The sequence below is a fragment of the Triturus cristatus genome, chromosome 5_1 (genome assembly GCF_964204655.1).
Source record: "Triturus cristatus chromosome 5_1, aTriCri1.1, whole genome shotgun sequence".
Classification (NCBI taxonomy): Eukaryota; Metazoa; Chordata; class Amphibia; order Caudata; family Salamandridae; genus Triturus; species Triturus cristatus.
This window is the reverse complement of record NC_140587.1, coordinates 419,431,969-419,440,760: the sequence shown is the minus strand read 5'-3', so window position 1 is coordinate 419,440,760 and position 8,792 is coordinate 419,431,969. Positions and strand designations below refer to the sequence as shown.

At 41.8% G+C, this 8,792-nt stretch overlaps 1 protein-coding gene across 1 annotated transcript in view; it reads right to left on the bottom strand.

Annotated features, from left to right (window-relative positions):
- Positions 1 to 284: 284 nt before the first annotated feature.
- Positions 285 to 8,792, bottom strand: part of COX6C (cytochrome c oxidase subunit 6C) — a 28,421-nt gene continuing 19,913 nt past the window's right edge. The window contains exon 4 of the mRNA XM_085605185.1: positions 285 to 380. The gene's annotated coding sequence lies outside the window, so the exon portion shown is untranslated. The remainder of the gene's footprint in view (positions 381 to 8,792) is intronic.

The following is an 8,792-nucleotide window of genomic DNA, read 5'->3' as shown; positions in this document are numbered from 1 at the left end:
GTGATGGGGATATGTCTGCACTATACAAGTTTTAAAAATAAATAAAATACAGTACTGTCAATTGCTACCCAACCTAGGGGTCAGGGACACACTCTTCACATGCCAAAGGGGAGGCCTCCCGTCTCAAACCCACAGCCTTTTTAAAACGAGTTGATCACCAACCAAATTAAGTTCCAAAACACTGGTTAACTAATGCGCCAAGGCAAGAGTACGTTTTCATTCGAACTGGAGCTCAATATGGTCTATAACGCGAAAACTATAATTTCAATAAAAAAAGACAACACTTATCTTGAAACAAGAATTTATTTAACTTGACATATATTATGGTTAGCACAGAAATAGTTTACAATTCAGATTCCAGTCCTCTTCAGACAAGCAACCTAAAAAAGAAAAAGCAAGCGTTGAGAAATATTCTCTTAAACATTTTACTTGCAATCATTTAAAGCTTGTAACATGTTTATATAGCACTGTACGAAACGAAAATAATTTGCCTCTTCACCTGTATCATATTTCAAATGTAGTTTGAGAACAATAACTTGTGCTGCAACAAATACAATGGTACTTTTAGCAAAGTGTCTTCGAGTGCAAATGCATATCAATGCAGATCAAAATGTCACCATTTACTACAATCTAAATATTCCGATTGTTAAACATTACATGTTGCAAACAATCGGGATAAACATCTCATTTATAATAAGTGACTCTCCCTGTACAGTCCAGTATTTTATTTATTTCTAATGCGCGACATTCACCTGTAAGGATATCCCGGCGCTAAGGGGAGCACATCCAAAATGAAGGGGTTTCTAGGTAAAGAGTCTTTGGGAAAAATACACTTTTTAGGTTCTTCCTAAAACGCCGTGTAGTTGTCCGCACGTTGAAGATCAAGAGGAGTTTGATCCTAAGTGTTGCCGCAAGATGGAAGGAACGACCCCCCCACTCTGGATTTCCTAATACGTTTGGTTACTGCCTGCGCCGGATGGCGTGACCTCAGATTTCGAGTGGGTGCATAGAATTCAACTCGGTCTTGGAGAATTCTGGGTTCAAGATGATGTAAGACTCAGCAGCTTAAATTTGGCCCTTTGTCTGACTGGGAGCCAAAGGAGTGTCCTCATACACTACGATGCTGAGCTGTACTTGCATACCAATTTGGCAGCCGCATTCTGGACCAGTTGTAGTCGGGAGAAAAGATAGTCCGCCATGCCAACAAAAAGAGCGTTCCCATAGTCCATCCTACTTATAAGCAAGGCTGAGAGTAATCGTCTTGTGTGCTTTGTAATCCCTCATTTTGGTAGGCCACTTGTAAGAGTAATGAGACTAAGCCCGAACGAGGCAGATGACAAGTCTTTAACCTGCACTCGCAATCCTATTTTTGAACCAGAAAACCTATTCCTGGTGGTAGAAATACTCCCAATGTCGCCCTCTTTACAGGAAACAATGATTAACAGAAGCCTTTCTCCAGCTGGTTTTTAAATTGTAAACATAAAGCTAGCTGCTGAGAACCAATTCCTACCCTTAGAAACTGAACGCTATAACAGCAAAGTAATTTCTCGTGTTACATTTCCATCCCTTACAAAGGTTGTAGAGCAGCAGGTGCTTCTAGGACATGATAAAGTCAGGCATGAAAAAATGCCAAGGGGACAACAACAGGCTGTTTGTGGCGCCAGTAAGTATATTTATGCTTTTAACCACCACAAAGAGCACTGCAGCTGCAATTAAGGGCATGCAGTGGCCCCCAAAATCCTCTTCACTTACTTGGGTTTGGGGAGCCAAAGAGGCAGACAGGTGCGCTTGATGGCCCTCATTGCACAATTTGGTACATTAGATGTTCCTACTGCCATTATTTGACCAGACAGTCTGAGTTAACCTTTGGTTTGAGCAACCGGTCTTTCAGGTATGTTGACAAAGAAAATGCACAGGTTAACACCCAATGGTCTGGTTGCACTTGGGACCAACGTAATGACCTATTTGGTTTTGAATCTGTATAAATAAGCAATCATACAGGCAGGCAGGCAGGCCGCATCAAACTGGAAGCCACGATGTCACCAGGATGGTAACAGAAAACGGCAAGAGAAAATTCGAAAGCCAAACCTGCTCAATCTTTGTAAATGTCCATCAGTCCCAACTTCTCTGCAATTCAAAACAGATGACCATTCCTGGAGAACACTGCATCTCACCAGGTTAGTACTCAACATCCACTAAAAGCCGGTCTCATAGTAAAAGATTCCGAAACGTATCTCTTGGCTCCTGCCCTAAAGCTCCATTGCTCGCCAAGTTGGTTCACTGACAGACTCAGCTTGTTCAACCCTCGGAGGATCACTTAGTTATGGTTAACACCCAAAGACTAGAGGTCTCCATGTTCCTCCCTCTACTATATTCACTATCCATGATTGTTTCCTTCAGGAGGTTACCCTGACCAGAGCTGTGGGGCATACAGGTTGCAAACTTTTACACTGTATTGCTATTACTTGAGTTAGTGATTGGCTGTTCATCACGACCTGTATTCTCTCATCCCTGAAGCTTTGTGTAAGAAGAATTGCTACTCCCCCTTAGTCACTACAGAAGCATAGACTGTCTCTGGAACCACTTTGATACAAGCCAATTGCAATATTTTTAAAGATGTATTTCCCATGTCAGGCATATGTCTCACCAAGTCTCCTTAGGCATATTTAGCTCTGGCAACCATTTGACCAGTACACTTACACCTTCATCGTTAAAACTAATGATCTTTAACATCATTTCGTATATATCAGTTGCTAATAAGTGCAGGGGGCAAAGCAAGAATTTGTTCTAGAACTATTTGCACAGCTAATGATTGTCAAGGACAGCAGCTTCCTCCCTGGCCACTGTATATGTGGTACCCCTCAACGGACAACAGTAACATGAAAGAAAAAACCCTAAGGTTGAAGTGCCCATTAGGAAAATCCAAAAGGGATGTTCTAATCACCTGGAAAGAAAAAAAAAATCCCAGGTGTTGCCACCATCACCCTTATGCAAAAAGAACAATTAATGGACGGAACGCTGAACAAACATTCACCCCCCCCCCCCCCCCCCCAGTACAGAGATCTAGGCCTTAAAACATAGCTTTTTTGCTCACCACACCATTAAAGTTTGAACCCGGCCATATTGAAATCAGTCTTGACCCTGCTCCCCATGGGAACAGTCCAGCCCGAACTGCCAGGCCAGGACCTCTGCAGACCAGAAATAAGCATCCTTGTACCTGTTTTTGGAGCACCACCCCTCACCAGCCATGACGGCTTGACTCCAGTGGCATGGCAAGCACGGGACCAGTGTCTGGGCATACCTGTCCCACTTAGGGCTTTGTTCAGCATTCCATCCATCATCTGTTTTGCTTTTGTTGGCGTAAGTGGTAACGGTATACCCAGATGTGATTACTACGCATATGAGGTGCCAACCCTCTGATCATTCCTTTCCAAAGCTCAACAGCACCCCAAAGTGCATCAACATCTGAATGACTTTGTTCTGTTAATGGTCACTGAAGGTTTATCAACCTTTATCTGGGTTTTTCCAGGCCACTTCTGGCCTCACAATCTTTAGAGTTCCCACTGATGGTCCTGGTGATCCCCAGATTCGCTTTTTGGAACAAGTCACTGTGCGCCATGTGTTGAAATCACTTAAGGCCTTCAGAGCAGCTATTTTTCGTTCAGCCTCAAACTAGATTCTAATACACTCAACACCTCTAATGTATTCTCAGAACTACCTGGGTGAGAGTGGTTTAAGTAGCCTACTTCTCAAAGGTCGAGAGGGTGGTGGGAGCACGCTGCTTCACATCTCCGCGTCATTACCTCAAGGCCTTACCACCTTCCCACAAGTTAAAAGGCTCCCTCGAGCCGCCTTGAGCTGACGAGCTCGGGAGCGCCTGCATGCCCAGAGTGGAATTATGCCTGAGAAAATTAAGCGGCAGCACGTCAAGCAACCTATGAACTCTTTCCCTACTGATGACGGAGAAATCCAGAAACACGTGTCTAGGGATACGCTAAGTAAATTATGGAATTGAGCCAAGTGAAATTTTGAACTTTGTCCTGTGCTAAGAAGAAAGAACTACACTGACCAAGATGCTTAGAGGTAATGACGCGGAGACGTGAAGTCAGCGTGCTCCCACCACCTTCCCACAAGTTAAAAGGCTCCCTCGAGCCGCCTTGAGCGGACGAGCTCGGGAGCGTCTGCATGCCCAGAGTGGAATTATGGCTGAGAAAATTAAGCGGCAGCACGTCAAGCAACCTATGAACTCTTTCCCTACTGATGACGGAGAAATCCAGAAACACGTGTCTAGGGATACGCTAAGTAAATTATGGAATTGAGCCAAGTGAAATTTTGAACTTTGTCCTGTGCTAAGAAGAAAGAACTACACTGACCAAGATGCTTAGAGGTAATGACGCGGAGACGTGAAGTCAGCGTGCTCCCACCACCTTCCCACAAGTTAAAAGGCTCCCTCGAGCCGCCTTGAGCTGACGAGCTCGGGAGCGCCTGCATGCCCAGAGTGGAATTATGCCTGAGAAAATTAAGCGGCAGCACGTCAAGCAACCTATGAACTCTTTCCCTACTGATGACGGAGAAATCCAGAAACACGTGTCTAGGGATACGCTAAGTAAATTATGGAATTGAGCCAAGTGAAATTTTGAACTTTGTCCTGTGCTAAGAAGAAAGAACTACACTGACCAAGATGCTTAGAGGTAATGACGCGGAGACGTGAAGTCAGCGTGCTCCCACCACCTTCCTACTTCTCAAAGGTCCTCTGCTCAGTTGTCTTCTGGGCAATTTTACTCTTTTATAGACCTTGTGTTCCTTGGTATAAGGAGTGATGAGCACGCAATTCGCAATTTCATGGCAGCCTCATATCACATTGTGATTACTGGAGCGCTGAGCACCACTACCTGAAAACAGTTAGTTGATTTATTCTCCTTCATAAACGTGTGTTTAGTTTAATTCATGGCAGGGAGTGTTTAGAGTCATTTTTTAGTTTGATTTCACATTATGAACTAATTTGTTTCTTAAAATTATGTCACTCTTGGCTTTGTGTTATGTATATCCTCAGTCAGCCTCACAAGTCTGAAATGCTCTTCTAAATTTGGATATAGTTTACCTCTTCCCTGATGCTCTTGTAACTGGCAACGGTTCGTGGGGTGATTTTCTGAATTAGCCTGGCCTGGTTTATATTTTCTTCTTTGTAAGCCCTTACATTTACTGATTATTGGGTGTTGCTGAATTAGGCATTTGCTAGGATGATCTTTTTCTTACGTTTCCCCACGGGATGTGTGTATCAGTTAGGAAATAGGATTTAAAACATTTAATTAATGAAAATTGTATTTTACTATTGTGTAACACTAAGATAGCCATGTATTAAATAGGTATGTGCTATATTAAATACATTGCACTTTTGCTTCCTCTACCCCAACACCGACATAAGAACTTTCAATTGATTTTCACCAGGTATTACCCAATAAAGTAGGAAAATAGGGGGTGCGAGCTACCCATAGAAAATACACTTAACTACCCAAGTTACTAAACAGATACCCCCATCTCTCAGTTTTACAAAATACTTTGTCAACATCACTAAACTGCAGGCTACAATACTAAACTTTGTAATGTGTTGATGGTATGGAACTTTATTTTTTTATTTCCGTTACCCGTTTCCTCTTGGATCATATAAACCAGCTATACCTGGTTCTTCGTTCTATATTGCTCGTTCAGACACATTTAATGTTACTCTACTAATTTTATTGACTTGGGAACGTTTTCGATTTTTCCAGATTTAATGTGGTTTGTATTTCATAGATTTATGCAGAAAATCTTAACATCTGAACAAATGCAGAGGGTAGCAAGTGTATCCAAGATGAGGCTATTGAGAGAGTCGCTTGCCAAACACTGAAATTACTAGCGCCACATTAAATAGCTTTTTCTAAAGTCTACCCAAATATTTTGCCTTACTAAGTGCAATCAAATTTGTGGCATTGTAGGTCTGCAAGCACATGGGACATTCTCTCTAGTCAGGGATACACCAGACTTCAAATTTTTGCTTGGTGTAAAAAAAAAAAATTATATATTACATGTAGATTTAAATCCATGCAATGTGTCCCTTGTTGACAGCAGAGTTTGACCTTCTACTCAAGTCTCTCAAAATGCAGCCGAGTAGCTCCAGAAATCTCACTTCTATTCTTACCACCTGGCAGCACAATTGGAAGGAAACTCTGTTCAGTATTGCGGTTACAGCAGGCATTTGTTGTACAGGTTATTTGTAACTGCAAACAAGCAGTGAATCAGCTATGTGTAATATTTGCTTCGAGCACAATCACTTCTTGCTCATTATGTTAAATTAGGTTCACCATCATGCAACCATTTTTTATTTCATTATGTCAATATAGGAGGGGGCTTCTAATCGGGACCCAAAGGATTCTAATATTCCACTCCCATTTATTGTAGACTAGAGAAAAATTGGATGATAAAATCGCTTTTGTGGCGGTCATTGGTAGGTTTGATGATCCACTAGTAGCCAAATGAGAATACCCTAATCTACATATTCTTTGTTTCTTGTGCACATTTAGGACGCTGGTGTTGATGGAGGGGTAGCCAGCTACTGAATGAAGGTCTCATTGTATATTCAAGTTAGGGTGAAAGAACTGCTTTATGTCAGGGTCCATCAAAGTATGTCCAATAATGCCCAAGCCAGGTTTTTAAGGCTACTCACATAAGATAAATGTACATACAAGAATAATTATGGAATTTACATAGTCCTTGGTTATTCGAAAAATCTGTTCCTCCTAAATCTACTCTGGGCAGAGTCCTAATCAATTTGATTGCCAGAATTGGCTGTGTATAACAAGTCTAGGAGAAGGCTACGTTGAATGTAATAGTTTGGGTATAGCAGTTTCTATTAATTTTCTTTTACACAAAGTGTACCTCATTATTTTTCCATTAATAGTGAATATCTCACAAATTGTTTCTACCGAAAGGACTACCCACTATGTATTGAAGTTAACACAAGGGAAGTGCCGCATTATATGAATGTGTTTATATGCCCTCTAAAATAAGAATATTTAAGCAAGGTCTTCACTCATCTGGTAATGCAGCACCTTAACCCCATTGTGTGCTGTGAATTACATTTTAGGCAGGATTGTTAAATAGTAGGGTAGGGACTTGATTAAAGGGTGTGGCTTTTCTGTCACAGTTAAATGAATAAGTATGAAGTGCAAGTGTGAATTTCACACACCCATGCAAGCCTCCTGTCTCCAGTCATGCCTAGTGGGACCAAACAGAGATAGATGATAGTTATACTGCATGCAATGCTTTTGTAGACATGCTGGTAAACTGTGAAAAAAACACCCTTTAAATTATGTGTTACAAAGTGTGCACTTAAATGCTAATCAGCTATACAACTAAGTGATATTAGTAATATCTACATTGTGCCTTATCTATTTTTCAGGGGGTTTGAAGAATTGAACCAGAGCACACCCTCACTTCAAACAGCTAGGAAGAACATCTCCGGCAAAGAGCCTCCTAGTGGGTGACTGTCGGGCATTGCAGAGCCGGCCCGACGAGGAGCTAGCCCAAAGATTGAGCATGAGGGGACTTGCTCCAATTGGAGCACGTTGCTGGAACTGTAATCCCATTCTTGTTTATTACCTTGAGGAACTGCACACCCCTCTTACCTCGAAGACTACTGTTCCATGGAGCATGTGTGCTGGATCTGACTAGCTCCTGGATCCTCTTTTGTAGAATATTTAGAAACATGTCATCATGTTCTTTGATATTTATCAACATTAGGATATCTCCAGGTAAGTCATCCAGAAACATTTACAAATAAACAAATGTACAATGCTCCAAATTAATTTTTATATAAGGACTATCTTCATCTAAAAGGCAGCATTTCATTTTGATTAGAATCAAAAGTGCACACTAAAAGCTATTGGGCTACGAGAAAACTAGTTTAAAATTTTGACACCGTCACTTTAAAGACTCCAAGAAGCTCAAATGTGAAAACGCAAATCAGGGGAGGTTAATTTTTAGGTCGAGCCTAGGCAGCGTGTATGCGCCGTGTTCGAGACATGTATTTATTTCCTATGCTTAAAGGCCGCCCATTGCATTTAATTTGCTTATTTCTGTGTCGTTTAAAATGCCGTGCTTCCAAGTAGTTAATCTGTACTTTTAGCCAACCTTTTCATAGGTTGTCCACTCCCCTGGAGCAGCAACCTAGTACCTGTATTCCTCCACATGTTCCATCTTACGCCCTGACTCGGGAACTTTATCTGTTACACTCCGCGCGGCACTCGGCTCATGGCCATCGGGCTTCGTTTGATCTGAGCACCTCTCTCAAGTGTTTTGGGGGGGGGGGGGGGGGAGGGGGGTTTGATTAGCGTGGCACCTGCTTCACGCACACCGCGCTTCGGGAGCCTCTTTCGTTTTAGGTGTTATGCTTTTTTTGTTGACATTTTAACCGAGCACATGTTGGCAAATGTTAAAAATCTTTATCTAGCATTAAGGGATCGTGTTTGCGCTCTGGAAAGCGTGTTTGGTTATTGGTTTGAAAGAGAGAAGCAGGAAACATTTTAATCTAATGCAGCGCGCTTTCAGCAAATTAAAGTAACTGAGTATTCCTTTGCTTTTGGTTTAATGGTCCCTTAAAGGCATTGTGATTCTTGTTTTCTATAATTGTATTTTTAATTACCGTTAGGAAGTGAGTCCTGTAGGTAAAGGTAAACAAACGTTGTTATTTATTGTTAAGGGAGCATGTGTGCGCTTTGAAAAACGGTAGTAGCACGATGCATTTTAAGCATATG